Source organism: Mixophyes fleayi, chromosome 2 (genome assembly GCF_038048845.1).
Source record: "Mixophyes fleayi isolate aMixFle1 chromosome 2, aMixFle1.hap1, whole genome shotgun sequence".
NCBI lineage: Eukaryota > Metazoa > Chordata > Amphibia > Anura > Limnodynastidae > Mixophyes > Mixophyes fleayi.
Genome location: NC_134403.1, coordinates 194,302,999 through 194,321,505, shown reverse-complemented (window position 1 = coordinate 194,321,505; position 18,507 = coordinate 194,302,999).

Here is an 18,507-nt window from a genome sequence, read left to right as displayed (position 1 = left end):
CTATTGATCCTACCATGTTCTCCTCCTCTCTGGTCTCACTCCTCTCCAAGCACCACTTTCTTTTCCTGAGGCTGTCTCCTTCTATGGTCACACCCTTACCACTGCATTTGACTCTGTTGCCGTGGCTGTCACCATCAAGCTTCGTCAGTCCTCGCCTCAACCTTGACACTCAAAATTTACCCATTATCTTCAAAAATGCTCCCGCAGTGTAGAGCCGCTCAGGAAAAAGTTACACACTCATGCTGACTTCTTCCACTTCAAGTTCATACTTGCCACTTACAGTTCAGCCCTATCGCTCTCTAAACAATCCTTCTTTAAGGCTCTTATTTCCTCCCAACCCTCCAACCCCTGTCACCTTTTTGTCACCTTCAACTACCTCTTCTCCTCTCCCCCACTCCTCCCCCCCATCGCTCTCTGCGATTGACTCAATTTTGGAGGTGAAGTGGGTTGCAAAGTCAATATGTTATGACATCTCCTCCTAGCAGTCCCTTCTTGCCCCACCCTCTCCCCCCTCCCTACCCACTTTGTCCTCCCTCCCACCTTCCTCTGTGGATGCTTTCACCATCCTCTCCTCCCCACTTGCTAGCCCACCCTCCTTCTCTTCCTTCACTCCAGTATCTGTAGATGAAGTCTTCAACCTTCTCTTCTCCTCATCCCCCCTCCAACTGCCCACTTGATCCCATCCCCTCCCACCTCCTTCGCTACCTCTCTCTTGAGGCCTGCTCCCAACTTTCCCACCTTCTCAACCTATCCATCTCCTCTGCTCCTCTGGAATCTTCCCCTCCTCCTTTAAACATGCTCTAATTTCCCCCATACTCAAGAAACCATCCCTTGACCCTGCTTCTCTCTCTAATTATCAACCAAGTTCCCTTCTTCCTTTTCCTCCAAACTTCTCAAACGGGATGTCTACAATCATCTCACCTCCTTTCTCTCTTCTCACTCACTCCTTGACCCACACCAATCCTGTTTTCACCCCCTCCACTCCACCAAAACTGCCCTCACTAAGGTCACTAATGACCTTCTCTCTGTTAAATCCAAAGGACACTTCTCCCTTCTTATCCTTCTTGACCTCTCTGCTGCCTTTGAAACCATTAACAATTCCCTCCTTTTGCAAACTCTCAAATCTATAGGCTTCTGTAACACTGTCTGTAATGCTTCGGTCCCGCAAGTAGTAACTGTCCCGCTACCCGCATTTCATTTATCTGGAAACTGCCATGTTCCAGCATCAGACTAACTTCATTCATTCATTCAGCTATATTCAGATCTGTGCAGGTGCAAGCCTATTGGACTTCAGGACCTCCTCTCTCTTTTTCATTGGCTAAGCTATTCTGGTGCACTATTTAAACCTCCTGGATTCACCTGTCTGATGCCTGTTCTTCAAGCTCACTTCCTGTAGCCTGTGGTTCTGGTTCCTGTTCTCCTCGTGGTTTGCCTGTGTTCCAGTCTGCTCTCAGTCTCCTGCTGTGTTGAACTATTGCTGCTCCAGCACTGCTACTACCATCTCCAGTGTACTTCATCGCGACAGCTTCAGTTCTCTCATCGCTACCACTCAGAGCCGCTGCTACTATTGTGACTCATCAGCTGTTACTACAAGTTACCTTCACCACGTCAGTTTACTCTCAGTCTCCTGCTGTACTGAACTATTGCTGCTCTAGTAGTTCTATACCATCTCTGATGTACTTCATTGTGACAGCTCCAGTTCTCTAACCGCTATCACTGTGAGCCGCAACTGCCTTGGTGACTCATTGGCTGTTCTCCCTCAGCTACCTCTGCTTTCCCGTGTGTGCTCAGCATACTCCAGTGCTGTACTCCCGCTGTTCCAGTATCTCTACCAATCACCATTGGATACACCAGTGTGACAACCTCTGCTTTTCCTCGTTGTACCACAAGACATCTATTCTCCTTGTGCCTCATTTGTCTCTACCCGTGTTACCTGGCTCCTCCACACCGTTCTGCTGTTCACCCACTCACAGGACCGTGACCTGCAGGTTTGGTGCCGCTAAATCCATACCTCCTTGCTGGGATTCTTGGTGAAAACCACCTGCCTGTTAGACTCCGCGCCTGTGGGTGGGCTAAGCCATGTCCAGCAGAGCATAGGGATCAATTTCCCATAAGCCAACCGTGACACTGTCCTCTCTTGGTTTTCCTCTTACCTCACCAACCCCCCCTTTTCAGTCTCTACACGACTCCACATCCCTTCCTCTACCTTTCTTGTTGGAGTTGCCCCAAGGTTCCATTCTGGCCCCCTGCTCTTTTCCCAATACATCTCCTCCCTTGGTGCCCTCATTTGCTCCTTTGTCCTCCAGTATCACCTCTATGCTGATGATACCCAAATCTATCATTCATCCCCTGACCTATCCCCTTCCCTTATGTCTTGTGTCTCCTGCTGTCTCTCGGTTATCTCATCCTGGATGCAGGGCCGCCATCAGGGGGGTACAGGGGGTACTCCCACATTTCTTTTTTATTTTTTAAACTTTTTTTTTCATTTCTGTTTTGCGCGCACGCGCTGGTGTTCAGGGGGGAGCAGGCTAGAGAGAAAAAAATAACACAGATACTCACCTGTGATGACAGCGTTGGTGTCCCTCCTTCTTCCTCTCTGCACTATTTACACTGAATGTCAGACACTCAGTGAGGAACTGTGCACAGAGGAACAAGACAGAAGCAAGAAGACAGAAGAAAACAGAAGAAAAGAGAAGAGAAGAGAGGAAAAAAGCTAATTCAAAGGTAAGTAAATAAAGGGATATTTAAAATGCACAACTGACAAATTCTGTACAGGCCTGTGGATCCCATGACAAACATTAGGGTTTCGACCAGCGGTTCCCAAAGTTTGCGCCGCGGCTCGCAGGGGTGCCGCGGCGCTATCACAGGTGTGTCGCGGGAAAGTCAGGACCCAGCAAACTCCTCTCTCACGCAGCTTGTCACTATAGCGACAAGCTGCGTGAGAGAGAGGGAGAATGATGAGTCCCGGCGCCGTGCGAATTGGTGAGTTTATGTTTTGTTTTGTTTTCTTCTGGCTTTCTCGCGGCAGAGGGGACCGAGTGAGAGGGAGCATGGCAGAGGAGAGGGGACAGCGTGACAGAGGAGTGGGGACAGCGTGACAGAGGAGGGGGGACAGCGTGACAGAAGAGAGGGGACAGCGTGACAGAGGAGAGGGGACAGCGTGACAGAGGCCAGAAGAGAGGGGGACAGCGTGACAGAGGAGAGGGGGCAGTGTGACAGAAGGCAGAGGAGAGGGGGCAGTGTGACAGAAGGCAGAGGAGGATGACAGTGTGGCAGCCTGACAGAGGAGAGGGGGCAGCGTGACAGAGGCCAGAGGAGGGGACAGCATGACAAAGGGAGAGGAGGGGGACAGAGGCCAGAGGAGGGGACAGAGGGCAGAGTGAGAGGGATCGTGACAGAGGGCAGAGGAGGGGGGCAGCGTGAAAGGGGGCAGAGTGACTGGATGCAGAGGGGGCAGTGTGTCTGAATGTAGAGGGGGCATTTTTGCATACAACTAAATAAGTATTTCTGTCCTGACCTAAATACTTATTAAATTTTTTTGACCTAACTACTTCTAAAACAGGACTGCTCAGTAATTATTTTGGAGGGGTGCCTTGAAAAAATTATGGAGACTCTAAGGGTGCCACGAACTGCAAAGGTTTGGGAACCACTGGTTTAGACATTTTGGGTTCTAAATTAGGGGTAGAAACTTTGGACGAATCTTCACATGTAGTTAGTGAATTAAAAAAGTCACCTCCAGCATACACTTGCTACAGGCTTCCATCCTCCAACCTTTTTTGGTAGTCACCTAGTATTCAGGAGAACAACATCTGACATTGGCTTTATATGGATCTGTATAGGTATGTTATAATATATTATTATCTATTAAATGTGAATACTGTTATTTTAATGTTGGGGTTGGAGAAAGACCTAATTATTAATCGTGGGTGATATTGATTTATGCCGGGGCTGGCTATAATTTTCTAAATGTACCCATTTTTTTTTTTCAACTAGGGCCCCCAACATTCCAGGATCCAGACAAGCCGCAACTAAAGAAACCTGCAGCCACAGGTGGCAGTGGCGCACGCAGGGGGGTTTCTGAGTCTCCAGAAACCCCCCCTACGCTAACTAAGTGGCCACCATAGCGTCACTGTCCTATACAGCAGCCGCGGCGCTGTCAAACAAGCATCCGCGGCAGTGCTGTATTGTATACAGCACAGCCGCGGACGCTTTTTTGACAGCGCCACGGCTTCTGTATAGGACAGCGCTGCCGAAATGGAGTTGCTGTGCATGCGCGGGCGCGGTTGGAAAGATGGCCCTGGTTCATTGGGGGGGTCATCGGGGGGCCCTGCCTGCTTCACTTGTACTGGGCCTCGCGATTTCTGATGGCGGCCCTGCCTGGATGTCCCAGCGCTTTTATAAACTCAATATTTCCAAGACTGAACTAATAGTGTTCCCCCCTTCCAGGGCTCTCCCACCTCCCCCTCTCTATTTATGTTAACATCACTACTCTCCTTTCTGTCCCTCAAATCCGTTGCCTTGGGATCATTCTTAACTTCTCCCTCTCCTTCAAACCTCACATTCTGTTCCTCTCAAAATCCTGCTACTTCCACCTCCGGAATATATCCTAGATATAACCCTTTCACACCATGGAAGCCATCTGTCACGGCTCTGAAAGATTTTAGTAGATCCCTTGCCTCTACTATAGGGAACTATGCCCAGGAGTGTGGAGTCTAATGGATAGGAGGTTTTCACCAGGGATCCTCGCAAGGGAATATGGTCTCCGCTGCTCCTATTCCGCAGGTCGCGGTCTCCCAGACTAGTATTAGTAGAGGATGGTGGAGGTAGAACACAATGATATTCACAGGTTTAAAAGTTCACGACTCATAAGCATCACTGATAATAACACAGGAGATGATAGTAGTGCTGCAAAGTAGTGTATTGACTGATGGTACAACAGGAATGAGAGAATATCTATAATATAAATGCTTAGTGGCGTGTGTTAGTCAGTCTGTCTGTGTGTGTGTGTGTGTGTGTGTGTGTGTATGTGTGTAAAAAATAAAACCAAGCTGCAGCACCACCTGCTGGGCGGAGTTATACACTGACCTACTAAATTCTTAGTGTGTGTGGAAAAAAAAATTCAGAAATGGCTGAAATTTGGTATACTAAGATGTTTTTAATTTGTTAATTTAATTTGTTAATTGTTAAAAGTGTTTATAAAGATTTAAAAAATATATATATATATTTCTTGAAGGAGAAGTGACAGTTGGGAGTGATTGGTGGTTGCCGGGGGTGACAGTCGGGAGTGGTTGGTGGTTGAGGCCTGGGCTATGGCCCAAATGCATGACAAGAACCTTTTTAACACCTTAAGTAGCTTGATTTGACTAGAATGCATGAGTATCATGCACGGGTTAACTTGTGTGTGTGTGTGTATATATATATATATATATATATATATATATATATATATATATATATATTGGCAGAGATGAACACACGGCAGTTGGTCAGATTGCAGAGACAAATCACATATGCTACTTCATAGTTGGTAACCCTTGGCAACAGCATGAGATGAATAAAACAACAGTTTAACGCAGAGGTGATGAATAAGAACACTTGGATCTAATAGAGAAACACACAGCAGATGAATGTGAACCACTGGTACTGCTAAAGTCCAAACAGAGTAGTATATAGAACTTGGCTGATCCGAGAATAGAGATGATTCAACATAGCAGGTGGTTACTGGTATCGCGGTGATTCTTATCTAGCAGAGCAGTAAGCGTTAAACAATATCCAAGGACTTGGATGAACACAGACACATGCAGCAGAATGTTTCCTAGAAGTAGCAGCGAAGTGAGGAGTATCTGAACCGTGCGTGGAACTACAGGTAACAGGTATTCCAGTCTTAGATGCAAAGGTAAGTTCACTGTAGTATGAGGCAGCTGAACAGTGGCACGCAACTTGAGCTGAAGTAATAGCCACAGACACAGCAAGCAGCTCACAATAACAGTCCAACAAACAGGTTAACAGTAGAGTGAAGATAAACCGTGCCGACGTGGAACTACAGGTGACAGGTAACTTGATAGTAGCTCTATCAGCGAGATGTAGCGATATAGCCAGCCAGATAAAGGTAAACTTGAGCCAACAGATTAGGCACAGGTGTAGCAAACAACTAACGATAGTAGTCAGCGTGCAGATGAACGATGGAGAGTAGTTTCAGCTTGCAGATGAACAGCAGAGAGGAGTTTCAGCTGAGCCGACCAGGAATCAAAGATGACAGGTAACTTCGGCAGCAAGTATAGCCCAGCGAGCAGGTAACAGACAAACGGAAGGTCAAGGTATACAGCCAGATCCCAATGCAGCGTGAGTAACACGAAGAACAGGCAATGAGTCCATAATCATGGGAGGTTAAAATAGTGCTCCAGGACCAATGAGATTCGGGAGGAGGTACAGATCAGGGTAGCAAGGAACACCTGTGTGAAAGTAATGTCTCTGAAGCAGAAGCAAGCACAATCATGGTTCTTAAAGGGAAAGTAACAGGGCCGGCACCTAGCTATGGGACCGACGTGTGACACCATCAAAACTCTTATTCACTTTCTTGTAATCTCTCGCCTTGACTACTGTAACCTCCTTCTCTCTGGCCTACCCGATTCTCACCTTGCCCCACTTAAGTCTATCCTCAATGCTTCTGCCAGCCTCATTTCCCTCTTCCGTCGTTCTATCTCTGCTATCCCACTCAATACATTGGCTCTCCATGGCCTACAGAATTAAATTTAAACTCCTCATCTTCAAAGCTCTCAATCAATCCCCCCCACACATCTCCAACTTCATCTCTACCTCCACTCCTCAACTCCCCCATCTGCACTGCCAATGACCGTGTCTCACTACTTCAGTGATCACATCTTCCCATCCCTCTCTCCAGGACTTTGCACGGGCTGCTCCACAGCTGTGGAATGGTCTCCCATGCTCTATCAGGTTGGCCTCTACTCTCAAAGGCTTCAATTGTGCCCTTAAGACTCATTTCTTTATTTAAGTCTATCAACCCTCCTCCTAACTCCCTTGTCCCAGATTTCATCTCCAGTTGGTACCACGCTATTTGTGTCTCCCCTTTTCTTTCAGCATGTAAGCTCTCAAGAGGAAGGACCTTGTTCCTTGTGTTCTTCTTCTTATATTCCATCACCCTCTGTACCTCTTTGCCTGCTTCCCTAGTCCTGTTTTCTTAAGCTTATGCTTACTTCTCACTGATTACTATCATCACTCTCACTCACTTTCCCACACATAATTTGATCTGCATTACCATGTTACCTGTATTTTTTATTCATTCAGTATGTCTGGTCTTTGTATTTTGTTCTTCATGTATCATGTTATATGTTATGGATTACTGCTTTCTGTATATGTCATGTACGGCGCTGCATACCCTTTGTGGGGCCTTATAAATAAAAGATAATAATAATAATAAAAGGGATAATATGTCTATACAAGTCTGTTACAGACTTATTTACAGCCGGCTAAGAGACTATTCCATCATGGACAAATCTGAGGAAGAATTTTATTAAACACCTCTTCTTCTTTCCTTTGTACCTATATGTGTCTTTACTTCAATAGCGCCTTGGGTCTGTCATTAACCTCCCTTAACCCATTGACCTAACTCCCTCCTCACACCCATTGTGTTCCACATGCTTCCTACCAGCCCCACCAAGCAACCTCAGAAAAGTTAAAGCACCTTATAATAGGAATAAGATATGAAAAATGTAAGTGAATGGAATTGGTTTTACAATCAAAGAGGGAGGAGAAGATGCAGTAAGGCACACCACCGTACACTGGCTATATAGTGTGCAGTGCAATATGAGCTACATCTGGGGCAGCCTTCAATTTAAAACTATAAAATTCCATTCACCTACATTCCCATTACAATTTTCTACCGCCACTTCTAAATTTCCACTTCGACCACTGGTGTATATCATAATGTAGATAGATATATACACATATACTGCCTCACACATTGCACCGTGTATATAATACATTATAAATAAACAATACTAAATTCTCAACAGTCAGAATGTTGACAGGATCAGTGTGTCTACATGGTTAAAATGGCGACATTGTAACTCTTGGCAAGAAGTACTGTCGAGAGACACAATGTCAACATCCAAATGGCAATGCCACTACCAGTCAGTGGACTCCCCAGCACAATACAATACAGTTAATAATACTGTAAAAAAAAAAAATGAAGACATTAATCCATACATTTTAAAAAACAGCATGGGGGGACTAAAAGCATGGGGTCTCCCCAATTTTACTGGTTTTTAGGGTTCAATCTGCAAGACTCCAAGATATCATTTTATTTTATGGACGTGGTGGGTTTTTTTTTAGGGTTCAGGATGCAAGATCCTAGGATAAAACTTTGCTTTATTTTATGGACAAGCATGAATTACAGATGAAGAACCTGGATGTTGGTTAGTACTTCATTATTTTGTATTTATTTCAAATAGTTATTTTTTAAACAGATGGTGTGTGTTTTATTTACATTTTGTCTTGGTGCACTACTGGTCCCAGCGGGCCATGTTCCCCATGTAACACAGAGAGTGACAGTTCAGTCTGTGTGTGATGTTATCAGTCCATCTCTGAAGTTCTTGTCAGGCGTACCAGGTCAGCCTTCTACCTTCAAGTAAGTCAATCACTTGAGAGATCCCTTCCTGTTGCCTCTAAGGCTCCGTCTTTCTGAGACTACATCATTCAAGGCTGGGACCAACCATAGGCAGCAGTCTAGAAAGCTGGGCTGGACTCTGAGTGGTGGCATTGTGGCCAAGTAAACATTAATAATGTCACAGAATGAGGGGGTAGAGGATGCTACAGAAAATGGGGGTTCGGAGAGAGGGTGCTACAGAAAACCTGGGGTAGAGAGGAGGCTACAGAAAATGTGGGAGGGGAGAGAGTAGGCTACAGAAAATAGAGGTTGGGGCGGGGGTTATGCTCAGAGATCCCCATGAGTTACAGACTATGGGATCTATATATTAAAAAAGAGTGGTGACAATTATTATGCATAATGAAGCACCGCTATAATTCACCATGCAAGGGGTACTCCAGGAGCCCCGGTGACGTCCCCAGTACGAACTCTTTTTACTATTTAACGGAAGCCTAGCGCTAAGGTCTAACTTATTTATGTCATTGCATTACCTTTCTCTATTTATTTGAATGTGTTACTGTATTCTGTTGATGTAAAATTAAGTATACTAATAGACAGCAACAGAGGAGAGCCAACTAGTGGGCAAGAACTAAAAAAAATGGTTGCTCAACCATTAAGCGGTTTATTTATTAAAAAAATTGTTGGCAAGAGGGTATGTGAGAAAAAAATCTGGTTGGCAAAGGGGCATGTTAGAGGAAAGCGGTTTGAAAAGCAGGTGGGGGGCATTTTAAAGAAAAACTGGTGGGCAGAGGGGCATCTGTGAAAAAGCTGGTTAGGGCACCTAGGACAGGGGTGTATGTGAGAGATAAGCTGGTGGGCATGTGAGTACAGTTGGTGTTATGCGGTAGCATGTGTGACAAAAGCTGATGGGCAATGGGTAGCATATGTCAGAATAGCTAGTGGGCAGATGGACATGTATTAGAAAAGTTGGTGGCAGCGGGCTACATGTCAGTGTGTAGCAGGTGTATGTGATGTCAAGTTTTTTCTTGTTTTATTCTGAAATCCAACATTTGGAACCTCATTTGGATATCCTGCGTTTGCTCCTGGGCAGCAGTGAATCCTGGACCGCATTCTGCATCAGACATCAGTACAAGTGGACATCAGTGCATCTGGATTGCAGCCTTACCATTCAGCCAGAAGGAGGTAAGAGTTATTATTTTTATTTTACAAATGTCTAGTGTGTGAGGTGCTGGGAAGTGAGCAGTGGGGGAGGGATGAGGGGTGGTAGGCTGGAACTTTGTTAGGGTACCGAGCAACCTTGCACAAGCCCTGACACCATTCACACCCGATATCACTCATATCACCTGACTTGGTTATCCTGCCTATTGGATTCGAGACTGGGAATCCAGAATCCATTTGTCAGGCAATCAGGTCACAGTCACTCACAGCAAGAGATGGAAGCAGAAATAGACCTTTTGTGAACTCCCTGTATGCATGCACCGCTCTGCTGAACAATACCATGCTTATTTTAATGAATAAGAAGTGTACATTTAGCCACAATTATCCGTATTTTCAAAAAAACTATGGTCCTGAGGATTGGACAGCAGGTGGACCTATATTGCAATCTTGCACCATGCTGTTTAAGCTATTTTGATAGAAAGCCACGTTACTTTCTAGAGTGGAGAGAAAATCTCATTGTTAAGTATTGTTTTTATTGTAAATAAAAACCTCTTCGTTTTCTCATAGTGAAATCTCTTTAAAGTGGACCACTTGACTGCCCTGAGAATGAATATTGCAGACCATTTTGGCAAAGAAAGGATTAATCCAGATGGCATAAAAAGTGACTGTATTTTATTCATTTTTATCCCCTAGAAGGAGGTGACTACATGCATCTGCCAGCTCAGCTCACAATTAAACATAGCGCTGCCTTTCACAAGTTAATTGCATTCCTGAGACACTGACTCAAATGTCTTAGACACAACTTGGAAGAGGTTTGTATATAAAAATGTTGAGAGAATTTAATGTCCAGTGAAAAAAGACATTTTTTTCCAGCAAAGGTAAGAGCCTAAATTTCCACATTAACTTTTAAAGGGGAAAAGCAATCTTCCTAATATTCTTACCAAAACTGTTCCTTTACTTTAGTTTTAACTCTTTGAGATTTCCAACATTATTGCGTTTCCCTATCTGAAATTATCCATCTAGTGATTGTAGAGGGGGTTCAATATTGCATTGTATGTGAAACCAAAACAAGCTTGATGCTCAAGAATGATCAAATCTCTGATGAAAATTAATTGGATTATTATTGAGCATGCTTGTAAGTCCAGACAGCAGATGATGACTATATGTGTCCAGTTATCCACTGACTACACTAATAGACTCACATTGTGATCCAGTAGCGTGGCCTAGTAATCTGGTTGGTGATTAACCTGCCTGCTCCCTGATCATGTTAGTGTAATGTAATAGCTCACAGTCTAGGACTGGATGCCCCAACCATGGTCAACCTCAAATAATAGAGACCCTGAGTAATGCTAACACTAGCCCCATAGATGACATTTAATGGGCCATTGGGGGATTAATGCTTGTACTGTATATTGGCCTAGGAATCAAATATAAAAAAGTCACTTTAAAATAGATAGATAGAAAGATCTAAAAAGAAGAGTCCAATATTTCCAGTCTTAGTTGTCTAATTCAATTCCATATGCCCACATAACATAAAGGGCCTGATTCATTAAGGAACTTAAATTCAGAAGTTTCTTATTTAAGTCTACTGGACAAAACCATGTTACAATGCAAGAGGTGAAAATTAGTTTTCTGTTTTGCACATAAGTTAAATACTGACTGTTTTTTCATGTAGCACACAAACATCAACTTTAAATTTACAAATAAGCTATCAAGACCTATGTACCAACTTTCCTAATAAAAAAAAAAGTGCATATCTTCTCTCAATCAGGTTTCTTTGCACTCCTTCAGTACATATGATGCTGAACTTCATTAACCAAAAAAATATAAAAACATTAAAAAAAAACAGTGTAGTACCCTAAAAAATAATTAATATACATTTATTCCAATATACTCTAAAAATATAAATTTTCCTTTAAGGCTATAGAGCATGTTGTGCTGGGAGATAGAGGACATTTGCAGAAGAAATTTTCCCAAAAGGAAATGTTTTGGATGTTCTAAATTAAATACTCTATCCCTGAGTGGATTAAATTAAAGTTATACAAGAGCACCTTTTTATAGTTTATTATCTTTTATAAAAATGCTTGTATTTACATTCTGTCACAACCAGTAGAGTCAGAGGAGTACCCGTACAGTCTGCTCACGTTGACACTACCTCCTAGAAGGCGCTGAGGCTAACAGAGTGGGAGGTTCTTGCCAGAGGCTCCGAAAGGGTGCTTAGTCTTCGCAGCTTCCTTCGGATGAGAAGTACCAGGAAGGCTGAGAGAGGAGAAGACAGTAGAGCAGTGTGCTGATTAACACAGGAGGCTGGTAGCGATGATAGCAATAACGATTAATGAAGCGCGCGTCTACAATGCTTACTCTACATTGTAGACGCAGCGCTTCCTTAAATGACCACCTTAATACCGTCAATGTCTGGGTCGCACTTTAAGATGACGTGATTTGGACACGCTGGCATGTTCATTGGCCGGAATTGTTGGCAGGAGTAATTTCAAACAGTCGTTCTCACCTCCAGGTAGGAAAGATGAAAATCGGTGAAACTGCTGTCGGATTTTATGTAGTCGATAATTGGTACCCGACCCAGATAGATGTGCTGGAGACTTCAGAGAACAGTTAGCAATAATCTGGGGAGCGTTACCACAGGGTAGTGGAGTAGTCACAAAGACTGCGATGATCTGCAGATAGATGTGCTGGAGACTTCAGAGAACAGGCAGCAAACAAGAGCCAGGGAACAGGACATTTGAACAGGAGAGTAGACCTGAAGATCTGGCAACTTGGTAGTGAAGCAGGTGATTTAAATAGACAGAGCTGACAGGCAATTAGCCAATCAAGAGAATGCAGGAAGTATTGAGCAGACCAGGTGTGTGCCTGCTCAGTTCTGCCCAGCAAGTGAATGCAGAAAGAGGGAAACAGGTGAGAACAGACCATAATGCAGGTTTAGCTGGTACAATGTGTGACCCATTCCTTTATATAATTTGGAAGGATAGCATAATAGTTTGAGAATATAATAATAATGCTGACCCTAGCTAAAAGCGGTTGCATTGAATACATTTTACTGCTCACTGTTTACTCTGAAACCTCTCCAGGCTGCTAAGGGGGGCCACACATTGGTCAATTTTGTTGTTCAACTTCAGAGATAAACAACAGAGTCATTATTTAATTTAGCCCCAAATATGGATGGCTAAATCAGATGACATCTGGTTGTTTGCCTCTCAGGCTGAATAGCCAGCTCACTTCGGTCTTCACTGCAGCCTTTTATTGCAATTGGAAGATGACCAAACATTAGCAAATATCTATCATCTTCCAACTGCATTTTCTGCCATGACCGATAATGACCCCGTCGATTTTGATAGTTTCTTTGTCTGGCATTGGGGCTTGGTGCCATACATGCTGCGATATCACAACATAGAATCCAGCTGACCATACACCAGGGGCAGGCTGGCATCTGCCCCCAGGCTGGTCCCATAGTGGGCTACCTTGGGCTGAGTCACTGGGCCACCTGCTTTTTTTTCAACTTTGAAATAGGCTGCTAAGTTGAGTCTTGCCCCCAGTGCTGAACTTTGCCAACACTCTCCTGCCATACACAGACTGATCATGCCACATGAGCACTGAATAAAAGGATCCATTTTCAGTTTTACCATACGTGGGTGGCCAGATTGGACTGATCCAGCCAGTCGGTGCTTGAGCCAAAAAGCCAGATTACACAGTGGCCTTTCACTCGCAAGAATCAAACATGTTTGGGGCCATGTGGCAAAGTCAGGTCAATTTATTAATATTTCTGTGTATGTGACCAGCATTAGCCTTGGAGAAGCATGGTGTACATACATTTTGTATAGTGCCATTCATCACAAGTCATGATTCTAAAAGTAACAGCAAATAAAAACTGACATGTGCAAAGTAGAAGGAGATCAAGTTCAAGCACACAACTAAACTATCATGAGTGATGGCATTTTCATGGATGATTTAGCTTAAATGGGAGCAGAATATGAGTTTGAACAGGGTATATTATTATGTACCTGCATATAATGTGGTCACTGATTGGTTAATCTCTCCCCTGCTTGTGTCGTCTGTAATTATGAAGCACTTTTATTTAAAAGAGAAAAAAAAGCACAACTCGCCCCCTCAAAAAAAGAGAACTCTTCCTTGCTCCACACATCCTCCTTTTTCCTATTACTCGGGGGCTCAACCTCTAATTCTCCATGCCATAGTTTTCAGCATAGTGATGATTAGTAACCGCTCCCTGGGGACCCCTGTTGCAATCTCGGCTGAGGTCTGCATTATACACTATGACCACCATCAGTGTATGTCGATCGGTGCATGCACAATAAATAGCTTTAAAGAAAAGAAGGACACAGACTGATGGCGTCATTCTGAAAGATCCCCTTTAAAATGGTGCATGTAGGCCGGATCTCATAAGATCTGCTGATAATGGGGGATACCTATTTGCTTCTGAACTACTATAAGTCCCAATTACTCTTTTGGGTTGATAGTGTAGAGGCAGGGCTTGTGCTAGGTTTCTGGCCACCCTTAGCAAAGCTTCAGCCTACCGCCCCCTTCCCCCCCAATACCCTCGACCCACATTCATAAACTCATCAAGAAGAGAACTGAAAGCTTCAAATATAATAAAGGTATTTTTTTAGTGTGAACTTATTGGGAGTATAACATCCTTCTATATCACTTCTACATTTCTGAGTATATTGAGTATAAGTGGACATGAGTATAGTATATGAGTAAAGGTTTTGGTTTATGGTTGTTTATTTAAGACTAAAGTTAGGATCTCACCTAAAAAATCAAAATTAATTTATACTGCCTGTCAGGCTGTCACAAAGCTGGTGTCTCAACTGCTGCTGTTCAAGGGCTACGTTACATAGGCACCATCAGGGATGACTTAAGTCTTTAGGGAGCCCAAAGCACACTCAGACAGGTGGGGGGTTCCTATTGTCTAGTAAGAGTTGCATACATTCAAAGGGGGGGGGGGGCGCCACACATGGGCAGGGGGACACAGGCATACATGGGCAGGTGGACACAGCCATACATGGGCAGGCGGATACTGGCGCACATGGGCAGGCACACATAAGCAGGAGCAGACATGGGCAGGAGGAGACAGGCACAAATGGGCAGATGGGGGGGGGCAGGATACTGTGGGTGTCATGGTGTTGTCGCATACAAATCTCCTTACCTTACACTCCAAGGATCTCCATTGTCGAACTCCAAGGGGCTGAACAGAGCAGCTCCTTTTTCACAGCAATTCTGAGCAGTGCTGCTACCACAGCACCTCCCCTGCCGGACTCTTAGCTCTCTGGGCTGCATTCAGGCTGTAGCTGAATGTACAGAGGAAGGAGGTTCATGGGGTGCACTTCCGCTGGAGTCTGTTTCTGCAGCTGCCTCTGACAGATCAATGGGCGATGCGGCTGCAGGGGAACTTCTGCAGCCACTGACACCTGGAGCACCAGCATATCACCCTGGCCACGAGTAGCCTGCGAGGAGCGATCCGAGGATGAGTGAGGCCCTGGACACCATTGCTCCTTCAGGACCTCCTCCGTGGGTGGAGAATAACTGTGTAGGAGTGAATTGGAGGGCGCCTTTCTCCGCAGCTGTGCAATAAGTCACTGAATTACTCAATTGCTGATCCAGGTCAATTCATAAGATGCGCTGCGACTTACTGCAAATAGGTCATCTTAATCATGTCCGCGCTAGCATTAAGGAACATTGTTAACTATTATATCTGGCTTGAGTGGCGCTCCCCAAAGCACGGCGCCCTAGGCAGCTGCCTAAGGTTGCCTAATGGAAGCACCGGCCCTATGTGCAGGTAGCTATCTCTTACTTAGTCAAGGTGAGGCAGTATACGGTGGTATGCCCTACCGCCACTTCTCCTACTGCTTTGATTGTAAAACTATCAAATTCCATTCACTTATATTTTCCATACCGCGACTTCTAAATTCCCACTTCAACCTCTGATTACTATGGTATTAAGCTTGAAGTCATATTCAAGATCTAGGACATGAGTACTCTGAGAACGTGCAAAAGCAATATCATCAGTCAATATGAATATAGTAATGTATTTTCTTCTTAGATTGTTACCAAGAATTTGCCATGAGGGTTTATTTCAGCTTGAAGAAAGTGATGCATAAATGAAACCGGTCACAAAATCTGTCATTATGGTCATTCAGTAAGTTTCTGAACCTGAAATTAATGTAGCAGGTCAGTCTGCAGTTATAGAAGTATGGTGCATATCAGATATCAAATTGAAAGCATAAATTCGAGTGTGAATCAGTACAACCCCTTAAATTGTGCTATGATGGTATGACAGATGTCCTTCGTATTTAGAATTCTTTCCATAAAGATACATATATAAGGAAGGGCTTTATGTAACGGATGCAAGGCTTTACAATGCATATTATGTCCTTAATTGATAGATACCAGCATTAATATAATGCATATTGATTTGCCAGAGGAGAGGTCAGATGACAGGTGTGGTAGGGAATATTACCATGGCCCCACCCACAGCTGTGCAATGCCATAATTAACGGCATCGTACAGCATGGGCATGTTGATGCGAATTGTGTCAATAGGCCCCATCTCCACCCTTGATCCAGGAAGGTGCCTGCTCTATTCTGAGTCATGGAGGACTCCCCGAAAGAAAGAGCCTCCCACACATTCCGGGAGAGTAGGTAGGATTGATACAATGAATGCTTTTATCTATCTATCCGATATACAGTATATCTCAGGTATATGTACCTGTGTGCGGGTATACAGTATATACCGGTCACATCAATGCTGGCCTCCCTCCCATACCCAGTTGCATAGATTAAAAATAGTATTAATTAAAAACAGCTATTCCCAGTGTAACTGACCCCCTTCTGAGGCAGTAGCAAATACTGTGCTTTCAATGCAGAAAAACAACATATATACGTAATGCTTCATCCAAATCGGGTGAGTGAAACCATGACCTCTTGTGATGGCGTGGAGGACAAGAGCAGCAAGGCACAATGCCCCTAGAGGACATGGACAGAGTAAGGGAGGGAGAAACAGGTCAAAGGTATTTAAGAAGTTCAACCTGGGATAACCCATGTCAATTTATTGGATTTCTGTGCTGATCTGCGTCCTCTATAAACTTAGATCCACCCTCAGCCCTAGCAATGCATACAACATGTGAAACAACTGCATTACTGACTGTAATAGCAGTATGTAAACTCCAATAAATAACCTGCAGCTCTCTGTCTTGTTATAAGCAGGGGATTAGTTAGGGAGTGAGAGCTATAGGTAGTGAGGCACAGATGAAAGCATGTGGAAAAGGAAACGATAAGGAATATATGGAAGACATAAGATAGAGATAAAGAAACACAGGGGAGACATTATAGATGGTTAAGTAGACACAAGATATATGAGGGAAAATGTAAGCACCCAAAGGAGATGTAAGAGATCTAAGAAAATGGAACATAAGCAAATGGCGAAGAAACATAGGAGACATAAGGAAGAGGTGGAGGGACATAGAGGAGAGGTAACTGAACACAGCAGAGGTGGGGAGATGCAGATATTCTTGCATCTTTTAATATATTTTCTATCCTACTATATATTAATAGTCCCTCCAGGGGGTCCTTGCCATTTAATTACATTTTCCATTCCAGCACATCTAAATCCACTGGTTGCTCTCCTGTTTTAAGAAAGGTCTATGGGACATGTATTTTCTGGGATTTCCTGCACATACTCTTAACATTTATACCGGTTTGTTATTCCTTCTCTCTCAAAGTTCAATGAATGTACAAGAGAACCTAAGATTAAGTGAAGCTGAAACATTCACTTATGATGGAGGGATGTCCTAGAATTGTCCAGAGGCGCTTTCTTCCATAAATGGTTCATGACAAAAGAAGTCTAGTACCATGAATGGAGTCAACTGAAAACAAATTTCTTGAATAGTTAATATGTATCCTTTGGAGTAAAAACCGGTAAATCTTTGGAATACGCCCCAAAAATATGCTAAAAGTTGGCCAAAAGAAAAAAAAATAGCAGGGGATGATGGCGACTCTATGGGTGAAAGGACACTGGTTAGAATTGAACCCAAGGCTCCAGTGATGTGATACAACAATGTTAACCACTGTGCAGCCATGCTGCCCACAGACTATCCTTACAGGAGGTAAGACAATACAGACCCTAAATATCCTGCTATTGAGAAAAATTAAGTCTTCCAGTCAGGCACCGTTGTTCTTCCAGCTTGCAGTACTGGTTGCTAATAACCTGCAGCCAGCATCACTAAAGTGGATGTTTATGCTCCTCTCCTGTTCTCTTAACATGCTTGTGTCTATTCACAGGTGAGGAGACTTGTTTTCAAGATCTCGCCTCATTGGCTTCCAGGCATTATAACTCTCTGACTCAGACTGTGAATTGGACATTGCTTCTTTCTTCTGCCCTTGTCGCCAGGTTGTTTTTTGAACTCTGCCTTTTTATGTTGCCTGCCTCTGACCTTGCATTGTTTGTTGGATTTTGCTCTCACCTATAATAGATACCATTCCATCAGTTATCTGTTCTGGTTTTCTATTGTCTCCAACCATGTACTGTCCATCTTTAACCCCGTAATATCCTCAGATAGTAAGCCCCTAATACCACAAATCAAATCCTGAGGGTCAACCGAGTATTTAACATTCTAGTCAAAGTGTCCAGGAAGAACTTTTCTTTAAATTATCCTCTCACTCCAACTGCATGAATAACTAATAAATCTGTCATAG